The 24,471-nt window shown below is 37.5% G+C and overlaps 1 pseudogene across 1 annotated transcript in view; it reads right to left on the bottom strand.

Annotated features, from left to right (window-relative positions):
- LOC149829134 (uncharacterized) overlaps window positions 1–23,857 on the bottom strand; it is a 43,432-nt pseudogene extending 19,575 nt beyond the window's left edge. The window contains exons 1-7 of the transcript XR_016434169.1: window positions 23,849–23,857; window positions 23,443–23,569; window positions 22,736–22,909; window positions 20,964–21,098; window positions 14,271–14,410; window positions 13,130–13,216; window positions 8,749–8,874 (exon numbers count right to left, since the gene is read on the bottom strand). The product of XR_016434169.1 is annotated as an uncharacterized LOC149829134 (transcript). The remainder of the gene's footprint in view (window positions 1–8,748; window positions 8,875–13,129; window positions 13,217–14,270; window positions 14,411–20,963; window positions 21,099–22,735; window positions 22,910–23,442; window positions 23,570–23,848) is intronic.
- Between the last annotated feature and the right edge of the window lie 614 nt (window positions 23,858–24,471).

The raw sequence follows: 24,471 nt of genomic DNA, 5'->3' as shown, positions 1-24,471 counted from the left end.
GTGTTTCACAAAGATAAATATTTATCTTTTGAAACAGCAGTACCTTGTGCCAACATTATGCATGTGATTATCTCAAATCTCATCCGCTATCGGGGTATCTACATGTCTCGCATGACCCGATACCGGCCTCGATAGACGGGATACAGGTTTCTCAACAGAACACCCGCTAAGAAGTTCGCTCGAACCCCCAATTCGGGATCACCTGAGATATGCCAAAAAGGCAAGCAGAACCAGCCAGTCACATCCTTCTAAATGCTTCGATTTGGAGCAGTCTTTGATGCTTTTGCGCAGCTCCCTAAAATCTCAAGTCGACTCTGCAGGACTGCGCACACGAATAGCCAGGATCCTTGCGAGGTATCCCTCTTCTTAGACGAAGGTGTATCGCCAGCTCCCGACTGAACTCTTGTCTCAAGAGGGAGTGATAGATGTCTCTTGCATCCTCCACGAGGATGCCTCAAACGCGTATGCAATGAGCGAGAACCTGAGCGTCATATGCAATAGCAAGGCAGTAACAACACATGCAAAAGCAAGAGCCTGGCGCAAAGCGCGACGACAAAGTAAAGGGCCGTAAGCAGGAGTGCAACGCAAAACCTTTGCGCGATGTGCAACGGCAAGTAAAGACTGTAAGCAGGAGTGCAACGCAAAACCTTTGTGCGATGCGCGACGACAAAGTAAAGAACAAGGATCGCGAAACCGCGTCCTTGAGTTAAATGCGTACTCGTATAAATATATATTTCTATATATATATATATATATATTTATTTATTTAATGGTCCCTTTTTAGTTAATTGAACTTAATTCAATTATCCAAATCTTCCGTGCAATCTTTCTCTACCTTGAGGGGTGACGGTCCTCGTATGCCAGCTGCGTAGGTAAGCACGAGCTCAAGCCATGAAGAGCGAGCAGGATCCACCGTTCAACCTGTGATGCTAAAAAGATTAGCATGCCAAAATACAAATGAGAAGTGGGTCCGGTAAGACCTGCAACAGTACCAGACCCCGATACGAGGGTAGGCAGGGAGCTCAACTCCCTGCAGAATACAGAAGAGCAACAGAGGCAGCAAGATCAAGGCAGAGGGGCGAAACCCCCTACCGGAAAACAAACAAGGTGCAGGGGGCAACGGTCCCCGCCAACCTTGAAGAAATGCGAGGCAGGGTCCAATGACCCTTATTGCCGAAGAACAGATACAGACGACAGGGGGCGTCGCCCCTGTCAACAAAGGACAGGCAGGGCTCCAACCCCTGTCGACCTACCAGAAACGACAGGCAGGGGCTTTAGCCCCTGCCGATCCAAAAGTTTCAGGCGACATGGTCGATGCCCATGTCATCCTGTCAAAAGACATTAGGTAGGGGCCACAGCCCCTACCGGCCAAAGGTAACAGAGAGAGAGTGAGAGGCAGGGGCTGGAAAACCCTGCCAGTCGATCAACAACAGGCGGCAGGGGGCATCACCAACTGCCAACAAGTCGGACACAGGCGACAGGAGGCGTCGCCCCTGCCAGCCTGCCGACTGAAAAGGAGGAGAGAAGAAGAAGACGATGGTGTAGGGAGGGGCTCAACCTCTCCCCTGACCAAAAGAGGCAGCAGGGAGGGCTCGACCCTCCCCTGCCGTAATGAGACGCAGGGAGCAAGGAGGAGGGGCTCGACCCCTCCCCTGACGTAACAAAAGCAGGAAGGGGTCGTGCCCCTCCCCTGCCGAACAGAGGGAACAAAGAGGAGGGGGAGCGAGCCCCTCCTCTGCCGTAACAGGAGGCAGGGAGGAGGGCTCGGCCCCTCCCCTGCCGTGACAGAGGGAACAGAGAGGAGGGGGGCGAGCCCCTCTTCTGTCGTAACAGGAGGTAGGGAGGAGGGGCTCGGCCCTTCCCCTGCCGTGACAGAGGGAATAGAGAGGAGGGGGCGAGCCCCTCCTCTGTCATAACAGACCAATCGGCAGGGGCTTTTGCCCCTGTCAGTCGACGAAAGGAAGAAGAAAAGAAAAAGGGGGAGAAAAGTAGGAGGCAACGTACCAGGGGTCACCGGCGTCGGCGTCGGCCGCAGCGACAGCGATGGCGGGGGAGGGCTCCGAGCTGGCTCGCCGGAGAAGGGTGGTCGCCGGTGGCGGCAGCAGACGAGCGAGAGAGAGAGAGAGCTTAGTGAGAGAGACGAGAAACAGTGAGGGAGAGAGAGAGAGTCAGGAGAGCGTAGAAGAAAGGGGGGGGTTCGAGAACCTCCCTCCCCCTTGCCTCGTGACCTTAGAAGGCACGGGAGAGGCGGTCGGGGTGCCCGACTGCTTGTCCCCCCTTTGGATCTGGGTCGAGTCCAAATCTGGATCTGACCCGATCCAAACAAATTTTTTTAAGGTTGTTACAATTCTTGCTGCCTCGAAACCCGGTGCCAGTACTAAGGCATATAGACCTCCACATTTTGGAAAATAAAATAATGAAGAACATAGAAAAATCATGTCACTTTTACAATGAGTCGGGTCACATAAAGCTGGCTTGCCTCAAGTTAAAGAAGGTGGACTTCATTGGATGCTCCCAAAAAATAAACAACCATGTCAACAAAGGTGGAGAGCTTAAAGACCTTTCAATTACTCAATTGACAGCGACTCTACAACAATACTTGAAGACTTCTACTTCCACCTCGGGTGCCGCAGTATCATCCTCTTCTCCTCTAGGTATCTCACCTTTGATTCGGGGGCTTCTTTTCTCATGACACCAAATGGTTCTCTACTATCCAATTGTCACACCAATAAAGAGTTTTCTAGTGTTTCTACCGCTGATAGCATTTCTTTATAAATCACAAGCATTGGAGATTTGAAAAATGATTCAAAAAGATTCTTTGTTCTAAAAATTAGTTATTCCTAAATTAAATTTGAACTTACTATCTCTTTATCAAATTTTTGATCATAGGTATGAAATCTCCTTCTAATCTAAGGGTTGCTTCATGCAGGATTGTCAATCAAGGAAGCTGATTAGGAAAGGCCATAGAAAAGAAAATTTATACTACATAAATTGTTTGTATATTACAAGAAACTCTTTTTATAATTATGTTGAAGAAAATGATATAGAAACTTGTCATAGAAGGCTAGATCATCCAAGTGTATCTAAACTTTCTTACCTTTTTTGGAAAAATTTTGTAATGAGAAAGAACTTGTAATGCAAAGATTGCGTTAGTGGAAAAATGAAAACTCTTCATTTTTATTCTAGATCTTATGAAACTAAGAGACCTTTTGAATTGGTGTACTCGGATGTATGGGGACCCACTCAGATCATGTTTAAAGGAAGATTCTCCTATTATGTTATATTTATTGATGATTATACTAGGTATACTTGGGTTTATTTCCTTAGGCAAAAAACCCGAAACATTCTCTTGTTTTAGGAAATTTCACAATTTAATTAAAAATCAATTTCAAACTAACAAACATAGCTTTCATTCGGATTCGGGAGGTAAGTTTTTATTGAATGAGTTCAAGTGTTATTTAAAAGAAAATGAAATTTTTCATCAAATATCTTGCCCAAGAACCCCACAACAAAATGGCCTTGCTAAGAGGAAACATAAATACATCATAGAGACTACTAGAACATTACTTATTTCAAAAATATTCTAATTTTTTTGGGCCGAAGCCGCTCTCAACGCGGTCTATTTAATAAATAGAATATCATCATCCGCTTTGAAAAACGTCTCTCCTTTAGATAACTTTTTAGTATCGAACCAAATTTTAAAAGATTAAGAGTCTTTGGGTGTAAGTGTTGTGTGCTTTGTAAAAGAAATGATAAATTATCTCTTAAAGCCATTGAATGTGTCTTTCTTGGTTATGGAGAAAATAAAAAAGGTTATAGGTGTTATGACTTAAAAAATGAAAACTTTATATTTTGACAAATGTAACTTTTCTTGAAAATGAGAATGGTTTTGAGAAAGATATAACTAAGAAAGATAATAACTACTCTTTCTTGTTTGATTTATTGCCTAAGGAAATGAATGAATCATCTAACATTGATGAAGTTCTTGAGAATGATGTTGATAATGATTACATCACTATTGAACTGAGTAACGGTGATGATGATTATAATCAAAATGTTGGTATTGAGTCTATTGACTCTCCAAACATTGTTTGTAACGAAGACAATATTAATAAGACCAATGATATTCGAGACCTTAAGGTCTATTCCAGGCATAATAATGAGGAACATCCATGTGCACTTGATAAATTTATGCAAAATCAATGCATAGATGTAACAAACTTTAGAAGATCAGGTCATATATCTAAGACCCCTAGTAGATTCATGTCCTATAAGTCTTTTTCCTTAGATATAAAGCTTGCTTACTAGTCATTCATGTTTTTCTGAACCATCTACATACAAAGAAGCCAAGAATTATTCTCATTGGGTAGAAGCTATAAAGGTTGAGTTAGATGTCATCCATAGATCCAAAACTTGGGAGATTGTGAACCTTCCCTTAGAAAAGAAAACCAATGTAGATGGGTATTCAAAATTAAAACCAAGAGTGATGAAACCTTAAAAAAGTATAAAGCTAGGACAATGGCGAAGGGATATGCTAAAAAATATGGGATTGGTTATGAAAAAACCTTTGCACTTGTAGCTAGAATGACAAGTGTTAGGATTCTTATAACAATAACCTTGATTAAAAAATTGTCAATTTACCAATTAGACGTAAAAAATGCATTTCTTAATGGGGAACTTAATGAAGAAGTGTACATGGTCCCTCCACTCAGGTTTGATATTGAAAAGGGTGAGGCTCTTAATAAAGTTCTTTATAGTCTTAAGCAGGATATGATCGTTTTAATAAAGTTATTATTGGTAATGGATTTGTTTGATGTTATACTGGCATTGCTCTTTTTATTAGCAATGCAAGAACATGTATAATTGTTTTATTATTATATGATGATGATATGATTATCACTGGTAGTGATATAAAAGGTATTGATGAGGTTAAAAGTGTTCTTAAAATAAATTTTGATATGGTTGACCTTGGTTTTTTAAGGTATTTTTTAGGTATTGAGGTTCCATACTCCTCAAGAGGATATGCATTTTCTCAAATGAAACTGGTATCTGACATAATTGTTAGGTCAGGTCTAACGAATGAAAAGGTAGTGGATACTCCTAAGGTACTCAACATGAAAATGAGAGTCAATGATGACAATGCATTAGAGGATCTCACTCCCTACCATCAACTAATTGGGTCTCATATATTTATCTATCAGTCGATCCGATATAGCACATGTAGTTTAAAACGCAAGCCAATTTCAACATGCGCCTACTTCAGTCTACATGACAGCTCTTATAAAAATTATAAGGGTTTTTCTTATCCTCTTCTTTGTCTTTTGATTTGATTGCTTATACTAATTTAGATTAGAGAGGCAACCCTAATTGTATTACCACTATGGGTTATTGTGTGTTTCTTGACGATTCACTTATATCTTGGAGGTGTAAGAAGCAACAGAAGGTGTCACTATCCCTCACTGAAGTCGAGTATCAGGCAATGACAATTAATGCAAGCAAGATTGTTTGGCTTAGAAGTCTATTGAATGACATGGGTATCATCATCTCTACTCCATCAAAAATGTATTACAACAAGAGTGTCATCTATATTACTAGCAATCACACCTTCCATAAGCGAACAAAGCACATAGAGATGGATTGTCACTATGTTCAGAAGGAGTTTCTCCGGGGCACTATTGGACTTCTTTATGTCACATCTGAATATCAAATTGCGGACTTCTTCACAAGGGCTTTGTCGATGCCTCATTTTTTGTTCCTCCTTGCCAAACTTTTTGTTATCTCACCATCAGTTTGAGAGCTGTTAAAATACATATATATATATATATATATGTGTGTGTGTGTGTGTGTGTGTGTGTGTGTGTGTGTGTGTGTCATTATTATTTTGTAATAGGTCATGCCCTCTAGGGGCATTTTTGTATTTTTCTTTTTTTGTTCTTGTTTTTTTTATTTTTTTTTCTCTGTTTTTTAGTCCCATTTCTAGCTGTTGGGACTAGCCCAACTAGCCTAACGGCTAGTTGGTCTAGCCCTTAGTTAAATGCAGTCTCTCCCGTGTAAATGTATGTCTCTCTTGTGTGTTATTGTGTTAAATAAAAAATATATTTTTTATATTGAGTGTTAAGACCATTAGTGGCTTGTGTGTGCTCTCGATTTCTTGTTCTAGCCATTAGTGGCTTACGCGCATTTCCTCATAGTGGATTTGTGTATGTGCACTTCTTTTCCAAGTCTCATTACACAAACCACCCAAAATCAAAGAAAAGGAAAAACCATGGTTGCCAGTTGAGGAAGCGGGAGCGGGAAGCGATACGGGAAGCGGGAGCGGGAAGCGAGGCACTTTCAAAATTTTAGGAAGCGGGGAAGCGTGGGACCACTTAGGAGCGATTTGGGAAGTGTCTCGGAAGCGACCTAGGAAGCGTCTCGGAAGCGACCTAGGAAGCGTCTCGGAAGCGAGGGGGAAGCGAAAAAAATAAAAATAAAAAATAAAAAATACAAAAAATTTAAAAAAAACAGGGGAAGCGAGGGGGAAGCGTGGGGGAAGCGTGATGGGAAGCGCGCTTCCCATTAAAGGGAAGTGTGTCCCCCATTAAAGGGAAACGCGTCCCCCATTAAAGGGAAACGCGCTTCCCAAAAAAGGGGGACGCTTCCCCCCACGCTTCGGAAGCGCGACGTTCCGCGCTTCGGGGAAGCGCGCTTCCCCTTTTAGCTAGGCGCTTCCGGTAACCCTGGGAAAAACATCTTTTTACCTTTTGGAAAACATGCTTGGAACATTTTCTTTAAAGATCAAAAGCATGGAACTGAAGCTCTTTAGAGTTTAGGCTCATTGTATTTGATCATGATGGCTGATTCTTTTGGGATTTTTTTTCCACATCTAAACAAGAAGGAACTGAAGGATATCATTTCTAAACAACTAGTGATCTAAAATATGAATAGCTTAGCTACCTTCTGAAATTATTCTAGGTATAAGCATAATATGTAACTCTCATCTAGGAAAATATTTCCATCAAACAAAGAAGCTAATCTTGACTTGATAGATTGGGAGGTCATTATGAACTCCAGGTCCATGGTTGGTTTGTTTTTTATAAACCTTCCTAGTGAAAGAGAGATTCAAGCAGATAAGATTTCCTATTGTTGGTTTAGAATTAGCAGATTCCTATTTCTTTATAACTTATATAATTCAAGTGGAAAATTATGTGGTGCTAGATGGAAGTGTGGGAGAAATAACTCATTTAGACTCCAATAGATAATAAGCCGGGATCCATAGCATGTATAGAAAACCTTCACAAGGAGACCAACTAGATTTCAAATGCCTTCATAGATCAAGTATTTTCCTCTCATTCCTTGCATGTCACCAGATATATATATGCAGTTTTGCGCTTCTCATCAATACAGGCATAATTTATCACAAATATCTTACCTGTCCTTGTTTTCCCTAATATCATGTATAGTATGGATTAGGGTACTATACAAGCCAAGCTGACATCTGAGCATGAGCAATTATGTTGTCCAAGCGCAGGTCATAAGATTGGTACCACTCATGAGCACAGTTTGGTCAAGTGCGAGATAAATACCAATCTGAATTTGGATAGGCCCAAGTCAGCCAAGTAAAGAAATATTGTACTTTTATTCAAGTTAGTATTAAAAAACATGACCCCCCTATGTAGAAGGGACAAAGATGATCCACTACAGCATCATTTTCTTGATAAAATGCTACACTGAAACAATAAATATGCTAGTTCATTTTTTTATTGTTTTTTCAAGTTAGGATTTGAAAACATGACTTCCTATGTAGAAGGAAAAATCTTATCTACCATACCAACATCGTTTTCCTGTTAAAATACTACACTGGAGCTAGTTCTATTTTCTTAATGAGCCACACAACAAGTTCAGACCCAAGATGGAGCACAAGCTTGCTTATTAAATAAAGTTTAAATATCTCTCAAGCTTGATTTGCTTATTGAAAAGAATAACTTGACCTGTAACTAGGCCTCCTACTAGGGACAGATCATTGTCCACACTTAGCATACACACATTGGTGCAACTCAAAATGCCACTTGTTACTGAGCAGCTCCTTGCAAGTTTCATAACAGAAGAGCCTAAAACAAATAAAGAAAAAAGAATATATCATGAGGATGATGATACTGTTATCAAATTGAATGACGTTGCAAAAATAGTGACAATAATCACTAATTCTCTCATGCTGTTTCTAGTAATCATATTCCAATAGGCATCAAACATGGCTAAGTATGTCGTTCACCAATATGGCAATATCACATACACATAAAGCACAAGTACATGAAAATGTAGCTGAGTGAGTGGGCCAAAGAAATGATATTTCAACTTTATTATGTTTTAGCACCTAGCTCATATACAAATGTTTTAGGCACTGGCTTGGTCATTGCTTGGGTGCATTTTTGTGTGCTATCCAACCAAAACAAAACTACAAAATAGATAACAGAGGTAATGGACTTTCTCCTGACATGATAATGGTTATCTGCTGAAATTACCTCCAAATTTCACACAGATGTGCATGCTAAATAAAAAGGGTTACACTTTGTAACAGATCAAATAAGTAACTTCCACAAACTGATGCAATGAACATTTTCTACATAACACAAATGATCATTGAGATCTCTCAAGGCACCAAAAGAGCGAAATGTATCTGTACCAAAAATAGATTCATAATGTCTCAGAAGGCCTCATGATAAACCCAACAATATGTAAAAGAACTCCATAAAGCTGATTTTGCATCACCTCATCTAACGCATTTGGATCAGCACCAGATTTTAGCAAGCAGTTGACAATTTCCAAGTTTCCACAATCAGCAGCTACATGCAAAGGAGCAGACCATTCCACACTGAGATTTACCTTTGCTCCTCCCTGTAATAATAACAATAACAAAAGGTCTTCAGGGATACAAAACCACAAAACAAAGCTTTACCAAAAAATAATTAGAAGAGAAAAAATAAACAGGACTAAGTTGACCATTGTGATATGCCATCACAGCATAAGTCATGAACCGTATACATTAGATGCTAACAATATTCAATTTGAGATAAAAATCAGTCTCTACTGATATTCCTTGGCATTTTTCACTGTCAAGGAAATTTTGCCAAAGAACTACTATAAGGATAGTGTTCCTCTCAAAGAATGCATACAATGGATACTTGGTAACCTAGAGGGGCTGCACAGTTTACATAACAAGAGCAAATAACCCATCTAAAGCAAGAAGAATGAGTGTGTATGACATGCTTTCCCAACAAAAAAATCATATAATTGCATACTGATAACATACAGCCTAGTTGTCCACCTAAGAAGGGACAATTTAATTACAAGTTAATGAAGCAATAACAACTAAGGTTAGGAGAGCTTGCTTGATCTATGATGTTTTCAGCTAGATGTTCACGTAATGATTCTCCATGACAACCAGCTGCCTAGCTTCTTGAAATTGGTACCAGTGACAGGAGTCTCTCTCTCTCTCTCTCTCTCTCTCTCTCTCTCTCTCTCTCTCTCTCTCTCTCTCTCTCTCTCTCTCACACACACACACACACACATATATTAACCTATATATATAGTGGGGAGTAAGTGCATATCAAAGTTAGGAGCCTACCACGAGCAAACAGGGGTTTTCTGGTTGTTTTTTGCGAATCTGACCTCACAGATGAATTCGGCATGGTTAATTTGCTAGAAAACGATACTTTGATAGTGTTTTTTTATTAAAAAAAGTGAAATTTTAAGCTTGAATACTTATGAAAATTGTAAATCATCGATTTTCAAACCTTTAAAAACCTACCCACATGTGGGAATCGGATGGTCCAATTGTCCATTCCTATAAAATCAAGCATGTAGAACAAATTTGTACGGCCAGATTTGAGAAAAAACATGAAAAAAAAACCTTCAGAAGCCCGGTAAGCACAGATTGGAGTAGGCAGCTACCCCTACTCTCTCTCTCTCTCTCTCTCTCTCTCTCTCTCTCTCTCTCTCTCTCTCTCTCTCTCTCTCTCTCTCTATATATATATATATATATATATATATATATATATAGAGAGAGAGAGAGAGAGAGAGAGAGAGAGAGAATAGTGTATCATCAGACACAAAGTGCCTGATGATAATCGGATGATTTTTTTGCGCTTTCAGACCCTTTAGCAGGGGTCGAGACTGCAGCAGTCTGAACCGCTGCTAAAGGGGTAAAACCACGAAAAAAATACATGCAGATGCGCTGGGCGCGCCTGACCGCATCCGATACCCAACGCATGCAACGTTACACCCGCTCGTATATATATAGTAGAGGGTAGCTACATACACTGATCCATGCCTACCGCAACCCACGAGGCTTTTGAAGGGTTCTTTTCCGTGTTTTGCTCGAATCCAACCATACAGATGCATTCTACGTGCTTGATTTTATAGGAATCAACTCTTGCATCGTCTGATTTCGACACATGGGTAGGTTTTTATGTGGATTGAAAATCGACAGTGTAAATTTTTTATAAATATGATAAATATCCAAGACATAAAAAATCATGTCTTTTTTATCAAAAACACAATCCAAGTGTCGTTTCCTAGCAAATCGACCATGCCAAACATATCTGCGGGGTCAGATTTTTGAAAAAAAAAACCCAGAAAAATCTGTTTTCTTGCAGTAGGCATGAAACAGAGTACTCTCTCTCTCTCTCTCTCTCTCTCTCTCTCTCTCTCTCTCTCTCTCTCTCTCTCTCTCTATATATATATATATATATATATATATATATATTCATTTAAAAGCTTTACACATGAAAATTCAAGTTCTAAGCTTTCCAAGTAAAACAGTTCATGAATAACAATGTAAGACTGCATCAGTTAACCTGAGTCAGAATGTACTTTAATTTAGCAGAAGAAAATCAAGTTAATAAAATAATCAAAGGAGAGAGAGATTTAAGGATAAAGTATTCTCAACGCAACCAACTCTAAGTGAGCAATCAAAGACAATTAACACAAAACCAAAACAAGTAAATAGTGGCTCTTCATGGATTACACACCTGCTACCTATGTCACAGGGACACTCCATTTTGGCTGTGTGTCCCTGGTGACACAAGCGGACACACTGACTTGGACACCAACATGTATGGCATTATTTTAATAGTTTTAAATAATATTATATTTTGATTTTATTTCAATAAAAAGCCATATTTTAATGTTAAAATATTAAAAAAAGTTTTCATTGATTAAAAATTTCAAAAATCTGTGTCCTCGTGTCCCATTTTTGAAAAAAAACTATCGAGTCAAATCTGAATTCCGTGTCCGCGAGTCCACGAATTATCATGACATAGCCTGCTACATAGATAGACCCCAAAATTTCATTAGGTACTTGGGCCTGATAATGCCCTGTAATAGGAGCTGATGGTAGTGTTAATTGTTGAGGCGTCATACCACTGAGGGTTATCTTCAAGAGCATTTGGATTCCATGAGCTTAGCACACACAAAATTCCTCCATGCCTCAATTCAGTTAGTAGGGTGGCTTCTTTGTGTTGCTTCCCAACTTTTCTAGAACGATTTGTAGGAAGATTGTAAAAAGCATATCGTAACCCGTATTGGCTGGGAGAAAAATAAGATACTTATTGTATCGTATTATATAATAAAAAATTGTATTTTTAACAACAAAAAAACTAAATTTTTTAAAAAACAAAAATATCAAGAAAATAAAAAAAATGTGACAAGAAACAATGATAAATAAAACCATAATTTCTCATATCAAACAATTATGAGCTGCATAAGACATTGAACATTCAATAATCAAGATAACATGCTATGAATGACATACATATCTCACAAGAAAAATGCAAAGTATGAAATACTATCCATATTAAACAACAAAAGTAAGCTAACAAGTCACAATATTCATAATAGTGCATGTGTACGTAAATAAAAACAAAATGCAAAAGTGTTTCTCAATACTTAAAAATTTTACATCACCATTTTTTTTTTCAAAATGCAAATAAAACTGAACTGGATAATGTCAATCATGATTATGATCATCATCATCTTCTTCTTGCAACAAATCAACCACAAATCACTCTCAAGCTCTTTAGGAATGAACATGAACTCTCTCTAAGGGGCCTTATATGTTTCAAAAAATAAAAAATCGAAATGAGTGCAACTTAAATTGCACTAATTGTGTATGGTAAGACCTAATCACAGTTTGTCTATCAAAAAAAAATGTTTTGTAACATATGCCCTGTATCGGGGTGTATCACACGATACACACCCATATCAAGATACAGGTGTGTATTGTATTGATTTCCCCCAAAGTTATGATACTTACAACACTGATTTGTAATCACCCTTTCCTAGCAACACCTAAATAATTTCCTTAATATTTTTCATAGATTTAGTCCATAGATTCCAAACCAAAAAACTTTTCAATTAATGGTTTCCTTTCCAGATCCAAGGTTGTTGGATAAATTCCAAGTTCCAACACAGATATATATATAAATATATTACACCACTCCAAAATATGGAAGCTAAACCCTAGCCTAAAACACTAGCTTTCCACGTGTTTCCTTCCTCAAGGACACCAGCATTTGCTAGGGAAAGCTCTGTATGTGGCACCAACCTATTTTCAATTTTACTCATATGGTGCGGTTCAAACTTCAAATGAATCTCAAATAACATACATATATCACTTGTTTTGGGGCATCAGAAATGAGACCACATTTGATGGGTTCCTGGTATTAGCCTAAGCCAAAACTTAGTGCAAGGTGCTTATAAAATATCCTGTCTGCCACCAATCTCGCTGCATAAAAACCATCTGGAAGATGAAGCTTGGTAGGATCTAGAATCTAGATTGTAACTAGGATCTAGCCTATATGGAGAGAGTAACAAAGTTCCAAACAAATGCCACTTAGGGGAAAGCGCTCATTGTGAGAACTCAACTATGGTTAGCACCAAAATTCCATTATCCTAAACGATGAGAAGAAGAATCCATGGCTGAAAAGCAAAACAAACTCTAACCTTAAGAAAGTAAAAAACTAACAAACAACAACTATAAAAAGCCATGCTCATGCTTATTATTTTATAGGGAAATTAAATTGTAGCACATGTACCATTGATAACAAAAACACATACCCAACACAGGCACAAAAAAGGAAAGCACTTTTACCTGGAGCAGTAGCTCCACACATTGGAGGGAACCAGCCATGACAGCTGCTAATAATGGAGTAGTAGCACGATCAACTTCAGTGTTTGGCTGAAAAAAAGAAGGCATGCAATATATGCTAACTAACAGCTAAAATAAATCCAATCGGCAAGCACGAGGCTCTTAACTACAATCTTGAAAATTGACAGAGAGATTATCATAGACTCCGATGATTAATGATTATCGTAATTGACTGCTTGGATTACAGAAAACCGTTTAAGCAACAAAAACAAAATGCACGGACACATTTTAAGAGCAATCTATAACAATACATTGAGAGAGACAAGTTGCAAAGTTTGAAATAACCTGAGCACCTACTGGTGAATATTTTATCCAACTTGAATCAGAGAAAATACATAACAATGCCATAAAACAAGTATAAAATGCAACACTGGGTTCACACTTATACCTTAGGTTTCTCTCTTATTTCTAACACAAAATAGTAGACCAACTCATACTGTATCAAAACTGAGACAGAAGTAGAGATGTTTACAGGCAATATCTTACCATCCGTTTATCTCTTACTTCTAACTTAAAAAAGTAAGCCTATTAATAATGTATTAAAAATAAGACAAAATTATAACTGTTTAGAGGCAGTATTCCAACCATCCTATAAGCATCCAAGAAGTGCTAGTAAAATTGCTCACATTTAGTCCAGTCCATCCAGGTTACATCCAAATATGCCACACACAAAAGCGACAACGAAACACAATATAGAAGCAAAAGCAAAAAGCAAGGTACTCTAAAAAAATAAAAAAATCTAGAGAGTGAGAAGCGGGAACCAATCTCAAAATAAAATTTTAGGGAGTGAGAAGTGGGAGTCAACCTCACAAGGTACTTTAAACTTGTGATGTAGCAAATACAGAGCTTCACTGTTAAGACATAATCATCTCGAAATAAAATATGTATCCAGCTCTCAACAAAATGAACCAACTTTACAAAGCCAAAAAACTTGTCTAACACCAAATCAGATTTTCAACAATTGTCAAATCAATTCATGTTCTAAAATATATACAAATTAAAATGCAGACAAGTTGAAAAGAACTCAAAACAAGAAACAATCTAATAAACTGCAATCCAAAAATAAAGCAAAGCTTGTCTTTACATTTGCATTGTGGTCTAATAAGATCTTCACTGCATCTGGTTGGCATTCACCTGCAGCCCATATAAGTGGAGTACCAGCATCACTTTCTAAATCCACATCAAGACCTTTGTTGAGTAGAATGGTCAACAACTCTATGTTTCCTGCATGAGTAGAAGAATGAATAAATTGAAATGAAACAAGATGTGCACAATCACAATGCCTACAAAGGGCTACACAAGTGCACAATCACAATAGAATCCCAAATGAATCAAATACAATCTCACAAAGGAGACAATATCACAATCGCAGAAGAACAATATAAAAATAAATATTTTTATATTACCACACAAAAATGCTTGTGAAAAACATTACATAACAAGTAGTGAGGCTCTATTTATAGAGCTTCACATGGACTGCCTGTTAGGAGCAGTCCAACGACTAGTTGGACTGCCTCCCAACAGTCATATTGACTTTACAATAAAAAACAGAAAAGTAAAAAAAAAAATAAAAGACTCTACAGTCCCTAGTTAAATGTATTTTATTATAAGACATTAAATGACCAAAATACCCCTGATATGCGTATATTGTATAAATATATGTATATCAGTTAAATACCAAAATATATACATTGCCTTTTAATACTCCCCCTCAAACTTATGGTGAAATCACCGAAAGTTTGTTAAGGAGAAACAAAAATCTCGATAGAGAAAGAGCTTTGGTGAAGAAGTCCTCAATCCAAAACTCAGACTGAACATATGGTAAAGTAATCGTCCCCTTAAAGTATTCTCCTCGAACATAGTGGCAATCCATCTTAATATGCTCTGTTCTTTCATGAAACGAATGATTGCTAGCTATATATATGGCACTTTTATTATCGCAGCACAATTTTTAAGGTTCTGAAATAGCTACCCCCTTATCTGAAAGCAAGGATCTCATCCATATGACCTCGGTTGTTGTTGTAAACATCGTCCTATATTCAGCTTTCATGGAAGACAAAGACCCCTTTAAATATAGTCTTCTTGATGTATAGAACTATTCTTAACCTATGTCACATGAGTGCGGGTGTGGGTGCGGGTGCGGGGATTTGGAACTTCCAAAAAACCCGGGTGCGAGGGTGCGGCATGGGCAAAAATGTAAATATATATATAGCTGACAGACAGCTGCTGTCAGCAGAATTTTTTTAAAAAAAAAAAATCGCAGCCCTGACAGACAGCTGCTGTCAGCAGATTTTTTTTAAAAAAAAAATTTGCAGCCCATTTCATAGGGCAAATTTAAAAATAAAAAATAAAAAAAATGGACCTAAATGATCCTGGGTGCGGTCAACGCACCCAGGATCGGGTTGACCGCACCCGGTGCCGCACCTGCGTCGAGTCACGTCGACGCGGGTGCGGCACCCTGCTAGCCGAATCCCTGTGACATAGTTCTTAACATAGCACTCATGTGAAGTTGTGAACTGATGTAGGCGCAAGCTGAAACACTGCAAGCGTAATATTCGGTCTAGTAATAGATAAGTACATTAGTCATTCGATAAGTTGCTTATAAGGAGTTGAATCATTTAATAAGACTCCACCTTCAGCTCGCATTTTAACATTTATTACTTTAGGAGTGTCAAAATATTTTGTTTCTGTGATTCCCGAACGTGCAACAATATCAGCTGCAAACTTTATTTGAGACAAAATGTAGCCTCTTAGGGAATATGTCACTTCAATACCTAGAAAATATCTCAAAAAACCAAGGTCAGTCATATCAAAAGATGTCTTAAGCATAGTTTTAATTTTTTTAATTTCTTTCTAATCATTTTCAATGATGATCATCACCGTACAAAAGCAATATGACGAGTGAATTACCTGTAAATCTTACAAAAACAACAATATCAGTATAACATGATTTAAATCTAAAATTTATCATAGTTCCACTAAACCGATCATACCATGTTTTAGGAGCTTGTTTAAGCTCATATAAAGCCTTTCGAAGACGAAGAACCATATCATTTTCAATAATCACACCAGGGAGACGATTCATGTAAACTTTTTCATTTAAATTTTCATTTAAGAAAACATTCTTAGCATGTAACTGATATATAAGTTATTTTCTAATGGATGCTACTGCAACTAGAGTCCTAACTCTGGTCGTGCAAGCTACTAGGGTAAAGGTTTCCTCATAATCTATACCATATTTTTTAGAATATCCTTCCCCAATTAATCTTTCTAGAGATCTGTAACTCTTTGTTTTGACCTTAAATACCCATCTGCATCCTATTGTCTTCTTTCCCTTAGACAGATGTTGAACTTTTCAAGTATGGGCCTTATGTAATGCATCTAATTCTATTTTCATAGCCTCAACCCATTCTTTTGTCTTGAGCCTCTCTATAGTTGGATGGTTCATGATATGAGTAAATTGCTAGAAGATAAACTTTATAATTTAGAGAAAAAGATTCATATGAAACAAACCTACTTGGAATTTTAGGTATTTGCTCAGATCTTCTAACACTAGATTCTTAAACATTGAGTGGTTGACTATATTTTTCAAAAGCACATGGATGCAATATTATATAAGATTATGATTAAGTTTTCTTTCTTCTCTTGGTTTATTATTTTGCTCTAACTTCATCATCATTATTGTCATAATTGGACTTACGCAATAAGTCAAATAAAGAGGCATATTTGGATTCTTCCTTAGGTTTTTCAAGATCAAATCCTTTTTCTTTTTCAAGAAATGTAACATTTCTAGATACATAAAGCTTAGCATTTTTTTAATCATAACATCAATAGCCTTTTTTATTATCAGCATATCCAATAAACATACATTCAATAGCTTTAGGAGAGAGTTTGTTGTAATTTTCAAGAAGCACAAAACATTTACATCAAAAAATTATTAATCATTTCAAATTGGGAGTAGTCTTAACAAGTATTTCAATTGGAGATTTGTTTTCTAAAATTTGAGAAGGCATTCTATTTATTAAATAGACCGTGGTGAGAGCGGCTTTGACCCAAAACATTTTTGGAACTTCCTTTGAAATAAGTAAAGTCTTAGTAGTTTCAATAATGTGGCAATGTTTTCTTTCGACAATACAATTTCGTCGAGGAGTTCTAGGACATGATTTTTTATGCAAAACACTATAGGTTTTTAGGTAAGATTGAAATTCATTTGAAAGAAACTCTACCCCGGAGTCGGAGCGGAAGATTTTAATATTGTGAAAATCTTTAAAACATAAAAAAATCATATTTGAGTGTAAGAAAGTAAATCCAAGTATATCAAATAAAATCATCTATGAATGTAACATAATATGAGTAACAACCCTTTGACATAACGGGAGCGGGACCTCATAGATCCGAATGCACCAATTCAAAATTTTCATTAGACAAAGAAGTTCTAAATCCAAAAGGTAACATTTGCATTTTTCCAAGTATACAATCTTTACATACATATTCTTTTTCCTTACAATTTTTTTCAAAAATGGAAAGAGATAGTTTGGATCTATGTCACATAGGTGCGGGTGCGGGTGCGGTTGCAGGGATTCGGCACTTCCAAAAAACTCGGGTGCGGGGGTGCGGCAGGGGCAAAAATGTAAAAATAAATAAATATATATAAGGGGGTTCCCCCGACGCAGGTCCCAGAATTTTTTTTTAAATTCTGCAGCCCATTTCATAGGGCAAAATTTAAAAAAAAATGAACCAAAATGACCCTAGGTGTGGTCAACGCACCCAGGGTCGGGTTGACCGCACCCGGTTCCGCACCCGCGTCGAGTCGCATTCTGCTAGCCGAGTCCCTGTGACATAGGTTTGGATATACTTTGATGTCCTAATCGTTTATACCAAAAATCTAAATCAATTTCTTGGGCATGATTACAAAAAGAAATTTTGGGTAGACATAAAGAGTCTATATAGTAAAGGACTCTTCTATGACCTTGCCCAATCAGCTTCTCTGATTGGGGATCTTACACCCAACAACCCTTAGATGAGAAGACTTTGCACCCATAATCAGAAATTTGAGAAACCGATAGAAGGTTTAAGTCAAGTTTTCGAATAAGTCTAACATTTGAAATAAAGAACTTATTTGAATCACCTATAGTTTTGTAAAAAAATTCTATACTTTTAACTTTTAAATGAGTACTATCGGTAGTTGACACATGAAAAATATGAATTAGTGCAATCAAATAGTAATGACTCATTATGTGTCATATGAAAAGAGGCTCCCGAATCCAAAATCCAAGAGGACTTACCTGGAAGAGAGGAAAAAGAGATGGCGACACCGGATATAGAGAGAGTGGCTTTTAGGATTTGTGAAATAGCCTTCGTAATTTGGGCAATTATCAAATCATTGAAGTTGCCATCTTTTCTTGATTTTTCATTTATTAGAGACTCTTCACTTACCGCAACCACTTTTTTGATTTTAAGACAATCTGGCCTTATATGCCCCACTTCTTTGCAATAGTGACAAGTAATTTTACCACCCTTGTATCCTCCTTTATATCTTCCCCCATTGTATTTTTTCTCAAAGTGAGGGGGTTTATAAGTCTTTACAAAGCTTCCGGGTCTTGATACGGCAAGGACCTCATCACTAGACTTATGTATTCCAAGTCTAGTTTCTTCTTGACATATTTGAGCAACAACATCACTAATTAAAGGAACCGAGGTCCTATGAAGTAAAGAGGACCTAACTTGCTCAAATTCCGATCGAAGACCATATAGGAAAGAGAAGAGATTTTTTCTTTCAACTTGTTGTTTTTTGATCTCAATAGTGGAACCTTCCCATTTTAGTTCCGACATAACCATCTCATTCCAAATCGAAGATAAGAGACTATAAAAATCTCTTACACTTTTATCCCCTTGTTTAGTAGTACTTACCTTATCTTGGAGATAATATAGCCTAGCCATATCCTTTTGAATGAATTTGCTCTTTAGAAAAAATCATGCATCGGATGCCTTTTTTGAACTTGATGATGTTGGTGGCAATCTTAAATTTCATGGTACTCATAAACCATGAGAGTATTTGAGCGTTATTGGCCTCCCAATCTTCTATTTTGTCTTGATAATCTTGCAAAGACTTCGCCTTTTCTTCTTCGGAGAAAACTTTAATTTGATTTCCTTCTCTTCTCTTTAACTTTAATTGGGGTTCATTAGTGGTTTCACTAACAAAACCCCAAAGCTTTATCTCTTTGATATGGTTTTCCATTGTGGTAGCCCACGTCAAGTAGTTACTTTCGTTGAGCTTGTAAGAGATGACGGAAGCAGATTCTCTTTCACCCATGTTGAAGAAATAAACTTGAGGTTGAGGAACCAAACTTAAAGACCACCACCACAAAGAGAGCGCACCCAAGATAATTTTCACCACTATAAGAGCTGAAGGCTTTGATACCATGAAATGAAATAAGATGTGCACAATCACAATGCCAACAAAGGGCTACACAAGTGCACAATCACAATAGGATCTCAAATGGATCAAATACAATCTCACAAAAGAGACACACAATATCACAATCTCACAAGAACAACATAAAAATAAATATTTTTATATTACCATACAAAATGCTTGTGAAAAGCATTACATAACAAGAAGTAGTGAGGCTCTATATATAGAGCCTCACATGTAAGAGAGGGAGGCAGTCCAACTAGTCGTTGGACTGCTCCCAACAGTCATAAATGGGAGGCAGTCGGACTGCCTCCCAACAGTCATATTGACTTTACAATAAAAAAACAGAAAAGTAAAAATAAAATAAAAGACTCTACAGTCCCTAGTTGACTGTATTCTATTACAGGACATTAAATGACCAAAATACCCCTGATATACATATATTGTATAAATATATGTATATATCAGTTAAATACAAAAATATATACGCTGTATTTTAACATAAATTAGAAAATAGGTAATACTAAGCAAGCAGTTTGCTCCAGCAACTGCTATGCACAAAATATAGCTCATTATCATAAAAAAATTAGGTCATGCCTTTACATCTAAATGAAATCCCTCAAATAACCAATAGTTAATTAGAAACAATAAATTTAATCTAACAATAGACCCACAATACAGAAGCATACACAAAGCGATGAACATTGATTTGCTAATAGAAGGCATCTATTATTTAGTAATCCATCATGGATAGATTCAAAATTTGACCTCAAATCTATTGCTAATCAGTCCAAATATACAAAAGGGAGAAAATACAAGAAAAACATTTTCTGGTACAAAATGCATGACTAGAAGAAATATGACAAATGCATGTGTACTGCTGTAAAAGGAAAATTGACCCAAAAAGGTATGAAGAACACAAAGCAAAAAGTATGAAGTATACATTGCAGTACACAATTTATCCCTTCCCATATTATATAATCTGTAGCAGCACCCAAAAAATACCAGCATTGACATGGGCACATTGGGCATCTTGAAGTATCCATGTTACTCGGCACCTTTTTTCTTTCTCTTATAGTAATTGAATGTTTCTTTTTCTCTCTCTAAAAAAGAAATATAGTAAAACATATGTACAGGACATCAACACTAAGATTACCCACAGTTTAACTAAAAGAACATACAAATCACATATCCAAATCGGCGACCTACAAGGCCACACAACCTCACTCTCAGTGTAATAAAATGAGGAAAGACAACTCAAATATTTGTCATGTGTTCGAAAAAAATAACAAATCATTTCAGGATGATTGTAAAACTGACCTATTATGAGAAGACAAACTTGAACGAAAAGGGTAAGCAAACCTGTTCTAGCAGCATGATGCAAAGGAGTGGCCCCTGACTGACTGGAAGTAATTGAAGGATCAGCACCATTTTCAAGGAGATATTTAGCAGTCGTAAGGTGTCCTTGACGAGCGGCATGAAAAAGAGGAGTTTCGCCTAAAATGCACATGGAATACCTTAATGAGTCCTTGAACAAGTTTCAAAAAGTGTCTAGGCTAAAGACTGCTAGAAGCACCAAAATCAACTGCCTATAATAGAAAAACTACATTTTCCTTTTTCTTTTGAGTTCCCAAAAGTATAGAAGGAAAAAAAAAGTATGCAATGGATAACATAAGAAACCACAATAAAATCGCAAAGAGCCAAGGGAAACAAGAAAAATCTGCACAAGCATCAACCACAAGATAAGCTAATTAGTCTCCTAGTTTGCTAGCCTGCTACAGGTACACTGCAGTTCATGAGCCTGTAAGCCACGAAAAGGTTCAAGTCCCATTAGAAGCAGCAAGAACCTCCAAAGCCCCAAAGCTGAAGCCCATCTTCGTTTCAACAAACTCCATGTTGTCATCCCTTCCAAGTGGATTTTACTGTCATCATTATCATCTTTTATCATTTATTCTGATATTTGACAAACATATAAACCAAAATGAAATAACCCCTTATAACTTATAAGGTTTCCAAACATCTCTACCAGTAATAGATAGCCAGAATGCTGCCACAACAAACATGAAGTTAAGCAGGACCAAAGTAAACCAAAACTGAAATTGATTAGATCAAAATGGCGAGACAAATGGTTTGAGCTTGGACGGTGTAGTTCCCATTTCCCAAGCACACGGAGAGCATAATTCAATCCACTCGTGGATAGCTAGGTTATGAAGAATTAACAAGAGGAAGAAGAAAGTTACCAAACCAGGTCCTTGGGCCTAAAAATGTTCTGGATTTTCAGAGACAACAATTAATAGATTGTTGGGAAAGCACTAATAAGTTCGTTTGCCAGAATCAAAGTATACTGTGACTTGTGAACAACCAGTAATAGACAGAATAAATTTCATATAAACATCAACATAAATATTTATGTTCTTAAATGTTTTTTTAACATCTGTTTGAAATTAATAGAACTGTTAGAGAGCTAGAATAGAAACTAACATATGAGTCGCATATAGCAAATTGTCTCAAACGCCCATTCATAATTAAAACTGCAGTTTTAGGCCATCGACAATCATTCAAGCTTTAGTTCCACCAAAAATAAAAAAGAGGAAAAGCAAAGTTGTAGCGAAAATGGAAAAGAAACTTTAGAGAACATGAAACAACCAACATCACCAACAATCATTTTACAGATCAATAATTCCAGTTGCATCGACATCCTAATTGGGTATTCTCTGGAACTAATTGAGGTGAAATTTTTTTTTAATCATCATAGTAGAACATGAGCCTTAAATTTACACCATTTTCAGACTGTTTCTCAAGCAGGAATAACATCACAAAAGGCTGTTAATTATATAACTGGTATCCTAACTCCCAGCAGATTTTGTGTAGTTCTTTTATCTGGCCCATTATGCAGATGATCCCACCATAAGCAACGAAAAAAAAAAACACTTTAATTGGGTATTTAGATTATCGCTAACTGGAATCTTGAATTCTCTCGTTCAACACTAATAAAGGAGAATTAAAAGTGTCATCTAGTCCAAAAACCAAAATCACAGTAGCCAATGACTAATTCAACCTAATCCTTACATCACAAAGATCTACATTCATGAAATTAAGCATCGTCACTATAGGAAAAACAAAAAAACGCATACCCCAATCATCTTTTATATCCACATCAACCCCCAACTTCTCAAATATGAACTTGCAAATCTCAATCTGCCCCTCCCTTGCTGCAAAATGGAACGCCCCCCGCCCGTTTGCATCCTTCACACTGGCGACGGTCTCCGCCATTCCCTTCTTTTCTTCGTCCAGAATCTGTCCCATATCTATTGAAAACAAAAAAGAAATATGCTTAAGAAAAAACAACAAAATTGAGAAAAGAAAAAGGAATCATGAATCTCTTCCACAGACGAACGCATTATCAGTATTAATTTGTCATTATCTCACTAATACCAGAAAGGAAAAACAAAAGCCCTTGAACCTCGAACTAAGGTAGTGTTGGGATGCACCCACCTATCCAGGTAATAGAATCCCCACAAACTAAAGTGGTGGGTAATCTATTACGGAGAATAATGCAATTTATCCGTTTCATCTAGATAAATGGGTGTGCACCAAAACACGGCGCCAGTCCGATTTCAGCACCACCAACAAACCAAAAACGGAGAAAATTCACGCATTCTCCCCTCAGCTTCGATTCGGATGTGCGACTTATCCAGAAAACCGGGATATTGCACGAAGCACGATTCAGTATCCCAACTTATCCCACTTTTCTGAATAAGAGGCCGCATCCAATTATGAGCCCATTCAACAACGAGAAAAGAAAACGAGGAAGGAGAGAAAGAAATCCAAAATAACTCACTCTTGAAGAGCTCGAGTTCTCCATGACGAGCGGCGTTCAGGAACGACTCCACTCTCTCCTTTACTACAAACAGAAAGAAGAGCAACCAACCAAAGAAGAGTAAGAAGAACCGGAAAAACAAGAAAATCTAGAGAGAGAGAGAGAGAGCTTTCAGAGAGAACGCCATTAATCGAGAGAGGCGAAGACGACGACGACGGTTTCTTGACTCTTCATCTTCTGCTTTTTCCCTCTCAAACCCCAGAGGATTTTTTGGTCAAAAAAGTCAAATCCCATTTCTGTTCTGAAGTGAGTGGACCATCGAGGGTTCCGGCCGTTCGGCACAAAGTAAACGGGTTGGATCCGGTTCGGATGTAGATTGTAGACCCTACCCAATACATCATAATTGGATCTGGCTTAGCTTAATCACATTCGCCATATCCGATTAGCTTATCGGAGTAGCACTTTCACAGCTTCACATGTATTTGGGTTCGGATATAAAGCTCCAAAAACTGAACTTGATCTGTTGGGTCTGCAGGGTACGGAGTTTTTTTTTTTCTGAGTCCCACTACACTAGTGATCAGATGGTCAGTTGTCCATTCTAAACATGATCCATTGACCTCGCTTTTGACGAGACACGATCAGGTGAGAGAACATTTATCATTCAACATTACCAAAATACATCCAACCGAATATTGGATGAGAGAGGAACATAAGAGTAAGACGGCCAACATCTAGATGGTGACTGTGCACAGTTCAGAGTATAAGTAAATCCAAACCCCGTCTCTACTATGTAATTTAAGAGTCAGATACACATCAAACATAACCTGCTTACGTAGCCTTCCAAAATTGAATTTGATGCCCCTGAAAAATATATCATTTCTTTCAGTCCATATCACCCATCATGCTGAAAACAACCATACCCGCCACAATAATCTCTGGTGGACAATGATGAAGAAAGGTGTTTCTCTCAAGTACATTTGTATAATTAAAGATATGTATGAAGGAGTAGTAACCAATGTCCGCACTTGTGGAGGAGTGACAACCAATTTT

Source organism: Nuphar pumila, chromosome 9 (assembly GCF_984573655.1).
Source record: "Nuphar pumila chromosome 9, dmNupPumi1.hap1.1, whole genome shotgun sequence".
In the NCBI taxonomy this organism is placed as follows: Eukaryota; Viridiplantae; Streptophyta; class Magnoliopsida; order Nymphaeales; family Nymphaeaceae; genus Nuphar; species Nuphar pumila.
The sequence above is the reverse complement of the archived record's forward strand: the minus strand, read 5'-3'. Positions and strand labels throughout refer to the sequence as shown.